At 42.4% G+C, this 19,726-nt stretch overlaps 1 non-coding gene across 1 annotated transcript; it reads left to right on the top strand.

Moving 5' to 3' along the window:
* The first annotated feature begins 1,467 nt into the window (after positions 1 to 1,467).
* Positions 1,468 to 1,575, top strand: LOC130958597 (small nucleolar RNA R71). The gene has a single exon (XR_009077710.1). It is a non-coding gene; the product is annotated as a small nucleolar RNA R71 (small nucleolar RNA).
* The last annotated feature ends 18,151 nt before the right edge of the window (positions 1,576 to 19,726 follow it).

The following is a 19,726-nucleotide window of genomic DNA, read 5'->3' on the forward strand; positions in this document are numbered from 1 at the left end:
ATTCACTTGAATGATTAGTTCACCTCCATCAATATCAATCACAGCCTTTGCTGTGGCTAGGAAGGGTCTACCAAGGATGATGGATTCATCCATGCACTTCCCAGTCTCTAGGACTATGAAATCAGTAGGGATGTAATGGTCTTCAATCTTCACCACTACATCCTCTACAAGTCCATGAGCTTGTTTTCTTGAGTTGTCTGCCATCTCTAGTGAGATTCTTGCAGCTTGTACCTCAAAGATCCCTAGCTTCTCCATTACAGAGAGAGGCATGAGGTTTACACTTGACCCTAAGTCACACAGCGCCTTCTTGAAGGTCATGGTGCCTATGGTACAAGGTATGGAAAACTTCCCAGGATCTTGTCTCTTTTGAGGTAATTTCTGCCTAGACATGTCATCCAGTTCTTTGGTGAGCAAAGGAGGTTCATCCTCCCAAGTCTCATTTCCAAATAACTTGTCATTTAGCCTCATGATTACTCCAAGGTATTTAGCAACTTGCTCTTCAGTGACATACTCATCCTCTTCAGAGGAAGAATACTCATCAGAGCTCATGGAAGGCAGAAGTAAGTCCAATGGAATCTCTATGGTCTCATTTTGAGCCTCAGATTCCCATGGTTCCTCATTGGGGAACTCTGTGGAGGCTAGTGCACGCCCATTGAGGCCTTCCTCAGTGGTGTCCACTTCCTCTCTTTCCTCTCCAGATTCGGCCATGTTTATGGCTTTGCACTCTCCTTTTGGATTTTCTTCTGTATTACTTGGGAGAGTACTAGGAGGGAGTTCAGTAACTTTCTTGCTCAGCTGTCCCACTTGTGCCTCCAAATTCCTAATGGAGGACCTTGTTTCAGTCATGAAACTTTGAGTGGTTTTGATTAGATCAGAGACCATGGTTGCTAAGTCAGAGGGGTTCTGCTTAGAATTCTCTGTCTGTTGCTGAGAAGATGATGGAAAAGGCTTGCCATTGCTAAACCTGTTTCTTCCACCATTATTGTTATTGAAACCTTGTTGAGGTCTCTCTTGATTCTTCCATGAGAAATTTGGGTGATTTCTCCATGAAGAATTATAGGTGTTTCCATAGGGTTCTCCTAGGTAATTCACCTCTTCCATTGAAGGGTTCTCAGGATCATAAGCTTCTTCTTCAGATGAAGCATCCTTAGTACTGCTTGGTGCATTTTGCATTCCAAACAGACTTTGAGAAATCAAGTTGACTTGTTGAGTCAATATCTTGTTCTGAGCCAAAATGGCATTCAGAGTATCAATCTCAAGAACTCCTTTCTTCTGACTTGTCCCATTGTTCACAGGATTTCTTTCAGAAGTGTACATGAATTGGTTATTTGCAACCATTTCAATGAGCTCTTGAGCCTCTGTAGGCGTCTTCTTCAGATGAAGAGATCCTCCAGCAGAGCTATCCAAAGACATCTTGGATAGTTCAGAGAGACCATCATAGAAAATACCTATGATGCTCCATTCAGAAAGCATGTCTGAGGGACACTTTCTGATTAATTGTTTGTATCTTTCCCAAGCTTCATAGAGGGATTCACCATCCTTCTGTCTGAAGGTTTGGACTTCCACTCTAAGCTTACTCAATTTTTGAGGTGGAATGAACTTTGCCAAGAAGGCATTGACTAGCTTTTCCCAAGAGTCCAGGCTTTCTTTAGGTTGTGAGTCCAACCATATTCTAGCTCTGTCTCTTACAGCAAAAGGGAATAGCATCAGTCTGTAGACCTCAGGGTCAACCCCATTAGTCTTGACTGTGTCACAGATTTGCAAGAACTCAGCTAAAAACTGATGAGGATCTTCCAATGGAAGTCCATGGAACTTGCAATTCTGTTGCATTAGAGAAACTAATTGAGGCTTAAGCTCAAAGTTGTTTGCTCCAATGGCAGGGATAGAGATGCTTCTCCCATAGAAGTCGGGAGTAGGTGCAGTAAAGTCACCCAGCACCTTCCTTGCATTGTTGGCATTGTTGTTGTTTTCGGCTGCCATGTCTTCTTCTTCTTTGAAGATTTCTGTTAGGTCCTTTACAGAGAGTTGTGCCTTAACTTCTCTTAGTTTTTGCTTTAAGGTCCTTTCAGGTTCAGGGTCAGCTTCAACAAGAATGCCTTTGTCTTTGTTCCTGCTCATATGAAAGAGAAGAGAACAAGAAAATGTGGAATCCTCTATGTCACAGTATAGAGATTCCTTGAGGTGTCAGAGGAAAAGAAAAGTAGAAGACAGAAGTAGAAAATTAGAACTTATCAAAGAAGATGGGGTTCGAATTTTGCATTAAGGAATAGTGTTAGTCCATAAATGGAAGGATGTGAAAAGAAGGGAAGTAATATTCGAAAATTAAGTAAAAAAATTTTGAAAACATTTTTGAAAAACACTACTTGATTTTCGAAAATAAGAGTGGGAAAGAAATCAAATAATTTTTGAAAAAGATTTTGAAATTAGAAGTTAAAAAGATTTGATTGAAAACTATTTTGAAAAAGATGTGATTAAAAAGATATGATTGGTTTTAAAAAAGATGTGATTGAGAAGATATGATTTGAAAAACATTTTAAAAAAAGATTTGATTTTAAAATTAATGACTTGCTTGACAAGAAAGATATGATTCAAAATTAAACCTTCCTCAACAAAAAAGGCAACATACTTGAAATTTTGAATCAAATCATTAATTGTTAGCAAGTCTCTTTGAAAAAGGAAAGAAATTGATTTTGAAAACATTTGATTGAAAAGATATGATTTGAAAAAGATTTGATTTTGAAAGACTTTGAAAACTTGAAAAAAATTGATTTTGAAAACAAAATCTTCCCCCTTGTGCCATCCTGGCGTTAAACGCCCAGAATGGTATCCATTCTGGCGTTTAACGCCCAAAATGCTACCTTTTTGGGCGTTAAACGCCCAACCAGGTACCCTGGCTGGCGTTTAAACGCCAGTCTGTCCTTCTTCACTGGGCGTTTTGAACGCCCAGCTTTTTCTGTGTAATTCCTCTGCTGCATGTTCTGAATCTTCAGTCCCCTGTATTATTGACTTGAAAATAGAACCAAGATCAAATAAACAAGGCATGCAAGACACCAAACTTAAGATTAGACACAAGACTCAAGCAAGAAACATAAAGTATTTTTGGTTTTTATGATTTTTATAAATTTTTTTGTGCTTTTTTCGAAAATTATATGGAAATAGAAAATAAAGGTTTCAGAATTCTCAATTTGAATTTCCAGGAATCATTGCAATGCTAGTCTAAGACTCCGGTCCAGGAATTAGACATGGCTTCACAGCCAGCCAAGCTTTCAAAGAAAGCTTCGGTCCAAAACACTAGACATGGCCAATGGCCAGCCAAGCCTTAGCAGATCATTGCTCCAATAGCAAGATTGATAGAGATCAACAAGCTATTGTGATGATCAGTTGAAACCTCGGTCCAATAAGATTAGACATGGCTTCACAGCCAGCCAGATTTCAGCAGATCACCATGAAACACTAGAATTCATTCTTAAGAACTCTGAAGAAAAATACCTAATCTAAGCAACAAGATGAACCGTCAGTTGTCCATACTCAAGAACAATCCCCGGCAACGGCGCCAAAAACTTGGTGCACGAAATTGTGATCACTACTTTTACACAAAACAATCCCCGGTAATGGCTCCAAAGACTTGGTGCTCAATACCATGGCATAAACACAACTTCGCACAACTAACCAGCAAGTGCACTGGGTCGTCTAAGTAATAAACCTTACGCGAGTAAGGGTCGATCCCACGGAGATTGTTGGTATGAAGCAAGCTATGGTCACCTTGTAGATCTCAGTCAGGCAGACTCAAATGGGTATAGTGATAAACGAATAAAGCATAAAGATAAAGATAGAGATACTTATGTATATCATTGGTGAGAGCTTTAGATAAGCGTATGAAGATGCCTTCCATTCCGTCTCTCTGTTTTCCTACTGTCTTCATCCAATCCTTCTTACTCCTTTCCATGGCAAGCTCATGTAGGGTTTCACCGTTGTCAGTGGCTACCTCCCATCCTCTCAGTGAAAACGTTGCCTATGCTCTGTCACAGCATGGATAATCATCTGTCGGTTCTCGGTCAAGCCGGAATAGAATCCATTGATTCTTTTGCGTCTGTCACTAACGCCCCGCCTGCTAGGAGTTTGAAGCACGTCACAGTCATTCAATCATTGAATCCTACTCAGAATACCACAGACAAGGTTAGACCTTCCGGATTCTCTTGAATGCCGCCATCAGTTCTCGCCTATACCACGAAGACTCTGATATCACGGAATGGCTGGCTCGTTTGTCAGGCGAGCACTCGGTTGTCAGGCGATCAACCATGCATCGTGTATCAGGAATCCAAGAGATATTCACTAAGCCTCATATGCTTGTAGAACAAGAGTGGTTGTCAGTCACTTTGTTCATAAGTGAGAATGATGATGAGTGTCACGGATCATCACATTCATCAAGTTGAAGAACAGGTGATATCTTGGAACAAGAACAAGCGGAATTGAATAGAAGAACAATAGTAATTGCATTAATACTCGAGGTACAGCAGAGCTCCACACCTTAATCTATGGTGTGTAGAAACTCCACCGTTGAAAATACATAAGAACAAGGTCTAGGCATGGCCGTGAGGCCAGCCTCCCAGTGATCAAAAGATTCAAAGATCTCCCGATGTCTAATACAATAGTAAAAGGTCCTACTTATAGAAAACTAGTAGCCTAAGGTGTACAAAGATGAGTAAATGACATAAAAATCCACTTCCGGGCCCACTTGGTGTGTTCTTGGGCTGAGCAATGAAGCATTTTCGTGTAGAGACTCTCCTTGGAGTTAAACGCCAGCTTTTATGCCAGTTTGGGCGTTTAACTCCCATTTAGGTGCCAGTTCCGGCGTTTAACGCTGGAATTCCTGAGGGTGACTTTGAACGCCGGTTTGGGCCATCAAATCTTGGGCAAAGTATGGACTATCATATATTGCTGGAAAGCCCAGGATGTCTACTTTCCAACGCCGTTGAGAGCGCGCCAATTGGGCTTCTGTAGCTCCAGAAAATCCACTTTGAGTGCAGGGAGGTCAGAATCCAACAGCATCTGCAGTCCTTTTGAGTCTCTGGATCAGATTTTTGCTCAGATCCCTCAATTTCAGCCAGAAAATACCTGAAATCACAGAAAAACACACAAACTCATAGTAAAGTCCAGAAAAGTGAATTTTAACTAAAAACTAATAAAAATATACTAAAAACTAACTAAAAGATACTAAAAACATACTAAAAACAATGCCAAAAAGCGTACAAATTATCCGCTCATCACATCTCCAGATTAGTAATCCTCTGAGAGTCTTGTGAGATTGGTTGGTTTTGGGGTGTTGATGGATGATGGTAAGTGTTTTGGTTAGTTGGTTGGTTATTAGATGGATAATGGTTGGAGTTGGGGTAATTATTTTGGGGTTTTCTGTAAGAATTTTGGTTAGTTGCTTGGTTGTTGTGGTTTGTGTTTTTCCAATTGTTTTGAGTGGAGTTCCTTTGCCATGACTGCTGGATTTGATTGTGATTATCCCCCCACCTAAGATTTGGGTGATTCTTCCAAGATGGATTGTAGGTGTCACCACACACTTCATTTGATCCAGAATTTTGGTTGTGCATATAGTGCACTTGCTCTTGTTGCTGTTCTTCTTAATTCTCTTTATTCTGCCCCCAAGGAGTTTATGGTTGGCTTGTAGCACTCACTGATGCGACCTGAAGGCTATCAATTCTCTTGGCCATTTGCTCAAATTGTTGCTGAATCTGCTGCTGCATCACTTTGTGTTGAGCCAAAATTGTATCCACTCCTTCCAATTCTAGCACTCCCTTCCTCTGTGATGGTTGGCGTTGCCTTTGGTGAGCAAAGAAATATTGGTTGTTGGCCACCATATCAATGAGATTCTGAGCTTCCTCTGTAGTTTTCATCAATTGCAATGATCCTCCAGCTGAGTGATCAAGTGCCTCTTGAGCCTTCAGAGTAAGTCCTTCATAGAAGTTCTGCAGCTTGTCCCACTCAGTGAACATCTCTGGTGGACATTTCCTTAGCAAAGCCTTATATCTTTCCCATGCTTCATATAGATTTTCAGCATCCAATTGAGTGAATGTCTGCACCTCAGTCTTCAATCTTATGATCCTTTGAGGGGGATAAAATTTGGCAAGAAACTTGCTCACCAAATCATCCCAAGTGTTAATGCTCTCCTTTGGAAATATTTCTAGCCATTGAGTGGCTTTGTCCATGAGAGAGAATGGGAATAAGAGCAGCTTGTATATGTCAGGGTGCACTCCATTGCTTTTAACTATGTCACAGATCCTCAAGAAAGTGGATAGATGTTGGTTCGGGTCCTCCAATGGTCCTCCTCCAAAAGAGCAGTTGTTTTGGACCAATGTGATGAGTTGTGGCTTCAGTTCGAAGTTATTTGCATTGACATTAGGGGTAAGAATGTTACTCCCACAATGTCTAGCATTTGCAAATGTATAGGAGGCCAGTACTCTCCTCTATTGTGGGTTATTGTTGGCCCCTCCTTCTGGCTGATTGAGATTTGATGGATCTCCTTCCATCTCTTGGAATTCTGCCTCAGATTCTTCCTCTCCAACAATGTTCTTCCCTATTTCAGCTCTTCTTAATCTTCGAAGAGTTCTTTGGTCAATTTCAGAGAGAATAGGAGAAGATCTTCCTGTACCTGACATACAAACACACAGCAAGAAACACACAGAACCAGAAAACCAATGAAACTTCAATCTATTGCTAGAATGAAGTTTTAGTTAGTTTAAGCAAAAATTCAAACAGTTAATGGGTTAATTAAAAATTAAAGAAACATAAAAGAAAAAGTGCTTGATCTAGACCTCCACTTCACTTAATCATTGTCAATCTATTTCAATCCCCGGCAACGGCGCCAAAAACTTGATGTGTGGAAAACGATCCAACACAAAACTCACCGACAAGTGTATCGGGTCGCATCAAGTAATAAACTCACGGGAGTGAGATCGATCCCACAGGGATTGAAGGATTGAGCAATTTTAGTTCAGTGGTTGATTTAGTCAAGCGAATAAAGTATTGGTTGAGTGATTTTGTATCCAATAGTAAGTAAATAGCAGAAAATGTAAAAGGAGAGGGATAAATTGCAGAAATTAAAGAGAACTGAAAGTAAAGGTGCTGAATCTTAAAGAACAAGAAATTAAATGACTGAAACTTAAAGTGAAAGAAATGTAAATTGCAGTAACTTAAAGTACAAGAAATATAAATTGCTTGAATGGAAAAAGAGATTTGAGGACTGGGAATTCAGAATTTAAGCAAGAGAAATTAAGGGTGTGGAGCTCTGCTGTACCTCAAGTTTCAATGCAATTACTATTATTTTCTATCCAAATCAATTTTATTCTTAATCCAAGATATACGTTGCACTTCACCTTGATGAATGTGATGATCCGTGACACTCATCATCATTCTCACCTATGAACGCGCGTGACTGACAACCACTTCCGTTCTACACTAGGCCTGGCGCATATCTCTTAGATTCCCCAACAGAATCTTCGTGGTATAAGATAGATAGATGGCGGCATTCATGAGGATCCGAAAAGTCTAAACCTTGTCTGTGGTATTCCAAGTAGGATTCTGGGATTGAATGACTGTGACGAGCTTCAAACTCGCGATTGCTGGGCGTGATGACAAGCGCAAAAGGATCAATGGATCCTATTCCAACATGATCGAGAACCAACAGCTGATTAGCCGTGCTGTGACAGAGCATAGGAACGTTTTCACTGAGAGGATGGGATGTAGCCACTGACAACGGTGATGCCCTACATACAGCTTGCCATGGAAAGGAGTAAGAAGGATTGGATGAATGTAATAGGAAAGTAGAGATTCAAGAGGAGCACAGCATCTCCATACACTTATCTGAAATTCCCACTATTAATTTACATAAGTATTTCTATCCCTTTTATTTTCTTTTTATTATTAATTTCGAAACCCATAAACATTTAATCTGCCTAACTGAGATTTACAAGGTGACCATAGCTTGCTTCAAACCAACAATCTCTGTGGGATCGACCCTTACTCACGTAAGGTATTACTTGGATGACCCAGTACACTTGCTGGTTAAGTTGAACGGAGTTGTGAACCATGGTATTGGCAGCATGTTTTTGGCGCCATTGCCAGGGAATGAAAAGCAATGAATTTTGCAAAATGGAATAACACATGAATAACAATTTCGTCCACCACCGTGCCAAGAAATGCTGCTCTGCTCTCCTTGTGGACAGCGCAGCAAGGCAACCAAGGGTGAGGTCCCAGGTTCGAAACCTGGTGGAAGCACACGCTGCCCCTTTTTCCTTGGTTTTCTTGGCACCAAAGTAGCGCCTAGTTCCTTGCTTCCTCATGGTGCTGTGTTCGATTCTTGGAGATTGAAAACAAGCCAAATTTTGCTTGTTTTCCTTGTACTTGAGCGCTACTCCTTTCCTCCTTGTTCTTGGGTTCGAAACCCATGGGTAACACTAGGAGAGCAATTTCCTTTGAATTTTTCTTGGATGAAGCCCGATATTGCTCTTGAGGAGGGCAGGGCAGAATTTTTGCTTCCTTTGGTCTTTGGCATAGAATTGTGCTCCGCTCTTATTGTGGGCAGGGCAGTGATATTTTGGAGGCTTGGTTTATTATGCTGCTCTCTTGGAGAGAAGTGTGCTCTTGTGGAGAGCAGTGTTTGCTTCCTCCTTCTATGTTGCAACACACTTCTCCTTCCATGGCCACACTTCTTAAGCCACGTTTTTCTTCTTTTCTTCACCTACAAGAAACCAAAGCAACCAATCAAAGTATCTCCAAACTCATAAGGTTTATAATTCATTAAAAATCAATTAATTTTAGTTCAATCCTCATGATTTAGCATCAATTTAATGGTGGTTGTTTGATTTAAAGAAGTCATGCATTTTCATTCCAAATTACTTACTTAGGATGCAAGAAAGTGCATAAAGACTAGTGAAACAAGTAAAATTAGCTTGAAAAATGGGTATATGATGACTTGCCATCAGGCGGCATGGGGGAAGCCCCCAAACAGAAGTATCACCTTAACTAGAGAAGCAATCGTCGAGCTAGCGCCGCTAAAAAAGCGCTTTGTTGGGAGGCAACCCAACTTGAGGTAACTCTCTTCAATAAAAACTTCAAGCTGAGTTCTCTGTATTGTGAGGAGCTAAGTTTGGTGTGCACACCAAAAAATTTCAAGGGTGAATGTGGAGCTCTAAGTTTGGTGTCCACCAAAGACTCTATGTTTCATCCTCATATTGCTTATTGTATACTTGTCCTTTAAGTCATTCAAAAAGAAGATGTTATGAAAAGAACAAAAGTGGAGTTATTTTGTGAAGTAAATTCTAAATGTTTGTGGTAGGGTGATTAATTAGCTAAGTTAGTTCACCAACAAGGTAGGAAGACAACTGTTCATACCCTGGGTCAACCTGTCCGACCCGGGATGTTTAGCGACAAGCCGACCGACCTCTTCAGGTCAGACTATCCGACCTCTTCTAGAGCTCGGCTAAATGCCCGACCTCTTCTCAAAGAGCTCGGCTAAATGCCCGACCTCTTCTCAAAGAGCTCGGCCAAATGCCCGACCTCTTCTCAAAGAGCTCGGCCAAATGCCCGACCTCTTCTCAAAGAGCTCGGCCAACTCGCCAAAGGAGCCCAAAGCAGGCCCAAAACGAAGGAACATAGCCCAATCTAAAGGCGGCTAAAGACCAGAAAGATAAAGGCGGTTCCCTTGAAGATAAGATGACCTCACTTAAAGATAAGATAAGATAACTAACTTATCCTATCCACAGGAGGCCACATCTCACCATTATAAATACACTGGAGCACCCAGGTATAACTCATACTCTAATTCTACTTGATATCTGCTTGGACCCATGCTAACTTAAGCATCGGAGTGTCATTGCAGGTACAACCCCCCGCCGTTCAGCACAACCAGCTCGGGTCACAGACCCCCCACCTCGGGCCTTGCCAGAAGACCGAGCTACACGTTTCAGGTAACCCTCGGAACATTGGCGCCGTTGCCGGGGAACCTGGAAGTCATCCCATCACCATGGCGGACAACCATGACAACGACCATGATTCAGATCTAGAGGATAGAACACCGCACAAAGACGCGGATACTACACCAAAAGATACTCTTCAACCCACCAAAGGCGAGAATTCGCCAAAAGAGGAGGCTATGGAGGCACTTTAAGATCGCTTAAAGCAACTCGAAAAAAAGGTGGAACATCAACAAGAAGCTGAGAGAGACCTACGAAGGGAAGTTAGGTGATGCCACGAGTTAAAGGACAAGCTCCTAAAACTCGAAGCAGATCTCAAGGCCAAAACAACTCGATCCGGTCACGAAGACAACCCCTACAAAGATCAAGACCCATTCACCAAAGATATCATGAAAGCTAAAGTCCCAAAGGACTTCAAGGCTCCCGACATGATCCCATACGGCGGCACATTAGATCCAAGCCATCATCTCAGTAATTTCAGAAGAATGTACCTCACCGACACATCGGACGCCATTCGATGCAAAGTCTTCCCGACTACTCTAACGAAGACAGCAATATGGTGCTTCGACAGTTTGTCTCCAAGATCCATCACAAGTTTGACGACCTTGTTAAGAAGATTCCTCGCCAGGTTCTCCATCCAGAAGGATAAAGCCAAACACACTTCAAGCTTGCTGGGAATTAAACAAGGAGATCAGAAAAGCCTTCACAGCTACATTGAAAGATTCAACAACGCATGCCTTGACATACAAAGTCTTCCAACAAAAGCGGCCATCATGGGACTCATCAATGGCCTAAGAGAAGGACCTCTCAGCCACTCAATATCCAAGAAGCACCCAACATCTCTGAACGAGGTACAGGAACGGGAACAGAAATACATCAACATGGAAGAGAACTCTCGACTAGGAGAAAGCTAAAAAACCGAATTCTCCTAACCCACCACGGGACAAGGATAAAGAGTCCAAGGAAAGAGAAGATCAATCGGAGAAGATCCCACCACCTCGCCCAATCAAAAGCAAAAAGGAGGAAGAGGTCGGGCGAGTTAAGGCCCACCTCACAACAAAGAGGTCGGACAAGTTTAAGGCCCACCTCACAACAAAGAGGTCGGACAAGTTGAAGGTCCATCTCACAACAAAGAGGTCGGACAAGTTGAAGGTCCACCTCACACCGAAGAGGTCGGGCGAGTTGAAGGTCCACCTCACACCAAAGAGGTCGGACGAGTTGAAGGTCCACCTCACACGGAAGAGGTCGGGCGAGTTAAGGTCCACCTCACACCAAAGAGGTCGGACGAGTTGAAGGTCCACCTCACACCAAAGAGGTCGGACGAGTTGAAGGTCCACCTCACACCAAAGAGGTCGGACGAGTTGAAGGTCCACCTCACAACCAAGAGGTCGGATGAGTTGAAGGTCCACCTCACACCAAAGAGGTCGGGCGAGTTGAAGGTCCACCTCACACCAAAGAGGTCGGACGAGTTGAAGGTCCACCTCACACCAAAGAGGTCGGACAAGTTGAAGGCCCACCTCATAACAAAGAATTGGGCAAGTTAAGGTCCACCTCACACCAAAGAGGTCGGACGAGTTGAAAGTCCACCTCACACGGAAGAGGTCGGGCGAGTTAAGGTCCACCTCACACCAAAGAGGTCGGACAAGTTGAAGGCCCACCTCATAACAAAGAATCGGGCGAGTTAAGGTCCACCTCACACCAAAGAGGTCGGGCGAGTTGAAGGTCCACCTCACACCAAAGAGGTCGGACGAGTTGAAAGTCCACCTCACACCAAAGAGGTCGGACGAGTTGAAGGTCCACCTCACAACCAAGAAGGTCGGATGAGTTGAAGGTCCACCTCATACCAAAGAGGTCGAACGAGTTAAACATCCACCTCACCACCAAGAGGTCGGACGAGTTGAAGGTCCACCTCATACCAAAGAGGTCGAACGAGTTAAACATCTACCTCACACCAAAGAGGTCGGACGAGTTGAACGTCCACCTCACACCAAGGAGGTCGGACGAGTTGAAAAGGACAACGGAGTACGAACAAGCCTTCCGAGATTTCAAAATTCTTGGGGCAACCACCCATCCTTTCCAGACCACGGGAAAGTGAAGAACTCATTATACCTCGCAGTGGGAAGTCAGGCAATAGCCTCAGCACTAGTCAGAGAAGACGAAAGTGGGAAACAACCCGTCTACTTCATCAGCAAAGCTTTACAAACTAACCTATCAACAGATAGAAAAAGTTCGCCTACACCCTCATACTCACCTCTCGACGACTCCACCCATACTTTCAAGCTCACACTATCAGAGTTCCAACCAACTAGCCAACCAAGGGGCAATAACAGAAGCCTCATCCGAGCTACATTACAAGACCACAACAAATCGGTCTCGAAGGCGGTATAAGGGATGTACTCAGGGTCAGCCACAGTAACACGCATTTAAACTATGAAATCCAGCTAATCAGACACGCTGTCCGGGATCTTAGTAGACATCTCAAAGACATAGGTCGACTATGGAATTACTACCAAACAACTCGGGCAAATAAGGAAACAACTCGGACAATAACAGTAAAACATAAAGTGACAGACGCGGCAGTAAAAGGGAAACCCCAGGACTCACACAAAAGTCCAAGGGCACCCTTTGGAGGCAACAACAGAGCAAAAACCCAAATACAAAGTCAAAGCTTTACATCAAAAAGCATGCCAACTTCCACGTTGCCCCACCAGAGGAGCTCATCAGTGTAACATCACCTTGGCCGTTCGCAAAGAGGGGACTCGACCTCCTTGGACTATTTTTCCAAGGATCGGGACAAGTCAAGTTCCTCATTTTAGGGGTGGATTACTTCACAAAATGGATTGAGGCAGAGCCCCTAGCTAATGCCACTGCTCAAAGAAGTCAGAAATTCTTGTACAAGAACATTATTACAAGGTTTGGGGTTTCTTACTCCATCACCACAAACAATGACACTCAATTCACGGACACAGGTTTCAAGAAAAGAGTGGCTAACTTGAAAATAAAGCACCAAATTCACATCCGTAGAACACCCACAAGCCAATGGACAAGCAGAAGCTGCCAACAAAGTCATACTAGCTAGGTTAAAACGGAGACTAAAGGACACAAAGGGAGCTTGGGCTGAAGAGCTCCCACAAGTCCTATGGGCATATCGGACAACTCCACACTTCACCACGGGGGAATCACCCTTCCGATTGATTTACGAAATGGAGGCAATGATCCCAGTAGAGATCGAAGAAGGATCCCCCAAGAATGATCTTCTACAATGAAGAGGTCAAACTCCCAAAACCAAAGGAAAGAACTCGACCTACTTCCAAAAGTCCGAGAGAGAGCTCCGATCAAGGAAGAGGCGTTAAAAACGTCGAATGGCCTCAAGATATAATCAGAAGACAGTACAGCGAAGCTTTGCCAACAACAACCTTATCCTAATCCGAAATGATATCGGAACAACTCAACCTGGAGAAGGAAAGCTAGCACCCAACTGGAAAGGACCATACCAAGTTGTTTAGAAGAACTGGGGAAAGGTTGCTACAGACTGCCCGAACTTGAAGGGCAAGAGCTACCAAGGTCATGGCATGCCTGCAATCTAAAAAAGGCGCCAGGCCAAGATCCAAAAAAAAAAAAATTGCCCGACCTAGAAAGGTAAAGTACTAACATGTACACACTCTTATCTTTATATTATTGTTTAAAAGATTGCAGATTCCCTAAAAAGTTTCCTACCAAGACGCCCGACTACGGCAGGTCGGCAAGGTGAAACACCAAAATCATCGCCCGATCACGACAAAATCGGCAAAGATGAACACAGAATAATGTAAGAAGTTATAAAAGTAATCCCTGAAAGAGATCTGACAAAGGTCCAAGAAAGAGGATTACAAAAATAACTTGGAGAAGGGACTGACGTAAAGAAGTCGTCCCATAAACAAAAAGTTATAAAAAGTAATCCCTGAAAGAGACCTGGCAAAGGTCCAAGAAAGAGGGTTACGAAATAACTTAGAAGAGATCGACATAAAGAAGTCGGTCTCCTACAACAGACAAGTTATAAAAGTAATCCCTGAAAGAGATCTGACAAAGGTCCAAGAAAGAGGATTACAAAAATAACTTGGAGAAGGGACTGACGTAAAGAAGTCGTCCCATAAACAAAAAGTTATAAAAAGTAATCCCTGAAAGAGACCTGGCAAAGGTCCAAGAAAGAGGGTTACGAAATAACTTAGAAGAGATCGACATAAAGAAGTCGGTCTCCTACAACAGACAAGTTATAAAAGTAATCCCTGAAAGAGATCTGACAAAGGTCCAAGAAAGAGGATTACAAAAATAACTTGGAGAAGGGACTGACGTAAAGAAGTCGTCCATAAACAAAAAGTTATAAAAAGTAATCCCTGAAAGAGACCTGGCAAAGGTCCAAGAAAGAGGGTTACGAAATAACTTAGAAGAGATCGACATAAAGAAGTCGGTCTCCTACAACGGACAAGTTATAAAAGTAATCCCTGAAAGAGATCTGACAAAGGTCCAAGAAAGAGGATTACAAAAATAACTTGGAGAAGGGACTGACGTAAAGAAGTCGTCCCATAAACAAAAAGTTATAAAAAGTAATCCCTGAAAGAGACCTGACAGAGGTCCAATAAAGAGGATTACTAGAAATAACTTAGAAGCGACAACAAGAAAAAGTCGGACCAAACAAAAGCTACAGCTTGGACCGACAGGAAGAAGTCGGACCAACGAAAACCACAGCTTGGACCGACAAGAAGTCGGACCAACGAAAGCTACAGCTCGTCGACACGAGAAATTGGACCAACGAAAAGCGTGCGCTAAAAGGGACATAGCTTTGCCCAAAAAGCCACGGCTCCGTGACAAGGCTATCAAAATTGTTCAGACCAACTAAAAAGGTTCTACCAAAGAACACTAAAAAATCGTCGGACAAGTTAGCCCCAAGGACCACCTCAACCAAGCAGGAAGTGGACGAAACCGGCAGTGATCAAAAGAGGTCGGACAACAAAATACCGACACTCTACAAAGATCCACAAAGGGGACAAAGACATCTCGCAACGGCCAGAGGAATGCCAGGAATGCTTTGCTAAAAGGTACGAAGTCTTGAAAAAAGACACTACTTAAAAGGCAAAAGCACAAATCAAAACGGCGCTAAAAAGTCATCCAAACAGACTATAAAAGGTTTCCCATCAGGAACTATACCTAAAAAAGTTGTTGGATTATGACTAAAAAGCCCGAACAGTGAAGACAAACAAAGTCGGAAGAAGGCTGAAAAGACCTCTCAAACAAACTAAAAAAGGTAAATGCCAAACTCGCACAAGATAAAACTACTCAAGATCGACCAAAGTCAGGATGCTTGAGTACGACTTCCCCCAATGAGAGCACGATCTCACGGAAAGATCGAACTCAAGCAGGGGCAAAGTCGTACAGGTCGACGTCAGCTAAGAAGAGGCGCAAATACAATCTCAAAAAAGAACAAGCCAAAAGGTTAAGAAAAAACCTTAAGGCTCAAAAGTGCTTAACTAAAAGGGATACAATTCCACTCAAAGAAGGCACAATCTCAAACAGGGCTACGTACGTCATCCGAGACTAAAAAGGTTCTATACAAAGAACACTAAAAAGTCATCAGACAAGTCACTAAGAGTCTGGATATCAAGCCGCAAGGATAACTTCACCAAAGCAGAGGGTTGTCAACACAAAAGCAAGGCGTGATCCAGAAGGCAAGGGTAGAAAACCCACACTACTACTCAAAAGAGGACGGACTGTGAAGTACCAAACCTCTAGAAAATCTGCAAAAGATTTCAAAGCAATGAAGAATCAAAGCCAGACAGATGCTCGAGCACGACTTCCAAAGAGATCGAAGCTCTGAAAAGCATGATCTCATGGAAAGATCGAACTCAAGCAGGGGCACTGTTCATACCCTGGGTCAACCTGTCCGACCCGGGATGTTTAGCGACAAGCCGACCGACCTCTTCAGGTCAGACTATCCGACCTCTTCTAGAGCTCGGCTAAATGCCCGACCTCTTCTCAAAGAGCTCGGCTAAATGCCCGACCTCTTCTCAAAGAGCTCGGCCAAATGCCCGACCTCTTCTCAAAGAGCTCGGCCAACTCGCCAAAGGAGCCCAAAGCAGGCCCAAAACGAAGGAACATAGCCCAATCTAAAGGCGGCTAAAGCCCAGAAAGATAAAGGCGGTTCCCTTGAAGATAAGATGACCTCACTTAAAGATAAGATAAGATAACTAACTTATCCTATCCACAGGAGGCCACATCTCACCATTATAAATACACTGGAGCACCCAGGTATAACTCATACTCTAATTCTACTTGATATCTGCTTGGACCCATGCTAACTTAAGCATCGGAGTGTCATTGCAGGTACAACCCCCCGCCGTTCAGCACAACCAGCTCGGGTCACAGACCCCCCACCTCGGGCCTTGCCAGAAGACCGAGCTACACGTTTCAGGTAACCCTCGGAACAACAACTATCTACCCTGAATCATATGCTTGAAACACACCCCAGGAGACTAGCTAATTGATAAGATCCTAATAAGAAAAGAGAAAGAGCAATAAAAGTCAAAAAGGAAAGAAAAACAATAAGAGATGATGCTAGGCACCAAGGGTTTGAAGATTGAGGCATGTGTCTGTGGTGTTTATGTGCAAGGGATATACTTGGATGAATAAGCTCTTAGGGGTGCCTTATCACTTGGTAACTTGGATTAACTAATCCGGGATTATCACCTGAAAATCCACTATCAAGAGTAACCTTTGCTACAGAACACTTAGCAACCCAAAGAGGTGTTGGACACCAAGGTCTCAAGAAAGAAAAAAATAACAAACCATGTGCCTGTGGTGTGTATGTATGGGGGAAAGAGACTTGAGGGAGTAAGTCCTTAGGGGTGCCTTAACACTTAGCACCTTGAACCAACTGGTTCGGGAGTGTTGGCTGAAAACTTATGATAAAGGGTCGCCCTCTTATAGAGCACTTAGCCTATAAAAACAATGCAATAAAACCTGGAAAAGAAGGAAGGATCAACAATTAGGAAGTCTCAAAGGATGCAATCAAGAGAGTGTTCAAGGGCATGATAAAGGCCTGAAAACCAGTAAAGGAATGAACCTAAGTTGCTATGCATGAAACCCCATAAACTAGGAATTTTACTTTTATATTATTTATCTTGTTCTTTCATTCATTCTTCCTATGTTTCAGTACTTGCTCAGGGACAAGAAAGCTTTAAGTTTGGTGTTGTGATGCCAGGGCATCTAGACCAGTTTCTCTGACCTTTTCTTCATTGTTTTAAAGTAGTTTCATTCATTTTCTTAGGAGATAAGCAAGTTTTGGATGAAATTTCATTTACACCTTGACTCAAGCAACTATTGTGAATTTTACATGATTTCATGAGGATTATGAAAGGATTGAATGACAAATTAATGATGCATAATCTCATGACTTGGGCTAAAGCTTTGATACACTTTATTTGCTTGCTTTTAGGACAAGGGAAGTAAGAAGAAGCCACGTTAGCAGTCACATTAACCTAATTAACGTAACCACTAACGTGGAATAGGGACAAGCTTGTAGCGTTAATAAAAAGGTGACCACCAATAACGCCTGCGAAGCAATCATAAGCCCACGTTAATTGCCACGTTAAGTAGGTTAACGTGGTAGTTAACGTGGAGAAAAAGGGAGCTCCAGCGTTAGTGGTAAAAGTGAATACCACTAACGCTACAAGTTGGCAATTAGCCACGTTCAGAGTCACGTTAACTTAGTTGGATCAAGATAACATTGCCCACGTTTGTGGTCACGTTAAGACCACTAACGTGGAAGTTAACGTGGAGCTAAGCATGATGAGCCAACGTTAGTGACACTCACTTTTGTCACTAACGTTGGAGATGGCATTCACTACCACGTTAGTGGCCACGTTAACCTAGTTAACGTGAACTCTAACGTGGGGAGTAGGGGCGTTTGGAGTGTTAGTGACAAAGGTAAGTGTCACTAACGCTCTCGAAGCTTAGGCATGCCCACGTTAAGAGCCACGTTAACCTAGTTAACGTGAACTCTAACGTGGGGAAAGAGGGCACAATGTAACGTTATTGGAAAAGGTGATTCCCAATAATGTTTGCGAAGGATCGTGAGGCAACGTTAGTGGTCACGTTAGTGTCACTAACGTCGAAGTTAACGTGGACCATTTTGGGGTTGGAACGTTAGTGAGAAAGGTAATTGCCACTAACGTTCTCGAACCCACATTTTCACTTAGCGTTAACGCTACTAACGTCCTAACTAACGCCAATGCCTAACTCACACTTTTCTTCAAACTGAGCCCACTGAAGATTGTACTTGCTTCAACTCAAGATCTAAGGCCCACATCCAAGACTTGGAGACCTCACTAGAAGATCATGAAGAGTAATATATATAGGAGTAGTTTTGAACTATAGAGAGGCGGGGCACTTTGGAAAACTAACCTCTGTATATTTACTTTCTGCATATTTCTAGTTAAGCATGTATTCTTTTCTGCCACTTTCCATTCCCAGAGCTATGAACAACTAAACCCCTTTCATTGTGTTAGGGAGCTCTGTTGTAATTTGATGGATCAATTATAGTTTTCATTCTTCTTCCTCTTTCTTTTCTCTTGATTTTCTAGAAAGCTTTCGATCTTAATTCAATTGGTTAGTTGTCTTGGAAAAGAAAATCTCCATAATTAGATCTCCTCTGAGCCTTGGAAAAGGGATGAGGAGATCTTGCTAGAAATACTTTCTCATGTTGGACCAAATTGGGGTCTGGGCAGATATAGTGACATGTAATCCTCCCAACACTTTGTTTTGGAAATACATGTGGTATAATCAGTGACTGATAAACCACTATTTTATGGTTTATAATGTGTTTAATTGTGTGGTTTTATCATGGTCTTTACCCACTTATTCATATAATTAGCATGCATTTATATTTTCTTCCTAAAATTATTACATGATTGAAAAAATGCTTCTTTAGTCTTAATTTAGCTAATCTTAATCCTCTCTTATTACCATTTAATGCCTTGATCTGTGTGTTAAGTGTTTCAGGCTTTATAGGGCATGAATGAGTGAGAGATTGGGAAGGAAGCTTGCAAAAAGGGAAGGAACACAAGAAATTGAGGAGATGACCAGCGAGAAGTGACGCGTACACGTCAGCGACGCAACCGCGCGGAAGAAAGGAATTCGCAATGACGCAGCCGCATGAGTAACGCGGACGCGCGGATTGGAAAAGCAGAAGCGACGCGGAGGCATGGACGATGCGCCCGCATGGAAAAGATAAAAACACCGAATGACGCGTCCGCGTGACGTGCGCGATCTGCAGAATTACAAAAGTCGCTGGCAGAGATTCTGTGCCGGATTTCAACCCAGTTTTCGGCCAAGAAACACAGATTAAAGTCAGGGAACATGCAGAGACTCAACAGGCTTTTATAATTCATAATTTTTATTTTTAGATGTAGTTTTTAGAGAGAGAGGTTCTCTCCTCTCTCTTAGGATTAGGATTAGGATTAGAATTTATTTTAGGATTAGGATTTCTTTTCACTTCAGGATTATTTCATCTTCATATCAGGTTCAATGTTTCTTTTATTTATTTCCTCAATTTAGTTTATGGATTCCTATGTTTAACTCAACTTCTTTATTTGGCTACAACTGCCCATGTTACTTTTGATACTTTTCTTAATTCAATTTGAAGTATTTCAGATCTAAGATTCTTATTTAGCTTTTTATATTATTGGCTTTAATTGATTAACTGGAAGCTCTTG

This window comes from Arachis stenosperma, chromosome 10, assembly GCF_014773155.1.
Source record: "Arachis stenosperma cultivar V10309 chromosome 10, arast.V10309.gnm1.PFL2, whole genome shotgun sequence".
Taxonomy (NCBI): Eukaryota; Viridiplantae; Streptophyta; class Magnoliopsida; order Fabales; family Fabaceae; genus Arachis; species Arachis stenosperma.